We start from the raw sequence: 354 nt of genomic DNA on the forward strand, positions 1-354 counted from the left end.
CCTCCACAGCACACCGAGTTGGGTCAGAGCAGCCCTGGGCTGGCAGGATGATGCCCCTAGACCCTCTGCCAGCTAGGGCTGCTTTGACCCAGCCCAACATTCTGAGGTCCTGGGTGCATGTGTAAATGCAGTGACCAGGAGCAAGAAACTCCAGCACAATATATGCCAGAGTTTATTATGTTACATTAATTTCACATGTTGATATGCCCACTGTCTCTCAAGTCCTATCATCAATGAACATCTCTGGGATTGATCTTGAAAGCTGAATTGGCTTCTTTCCCCTAGAATGACTTACTTTGGTCATATTTGAAGGACACTTGTGGAGCAAGATGGATAAGCTCATAGTACTAAAAG

This window comes from Gavialis gangeticus, unplaced genomic scaffold (assembly GCF_001723915.1).
Source record: "Gavialis gangeticus isolate Ggan-Ray unplaced genomic scaffold, GavGan_comp1, whole genome shotgun sequence".
In the NCBI taxonomy this organism is placed as follows: domain Eukaryota; kingdom Metazoa; phylum Chordata; order Crocodylia; family Gavialidae; genus Gavialis; species Gavialis gangeticus.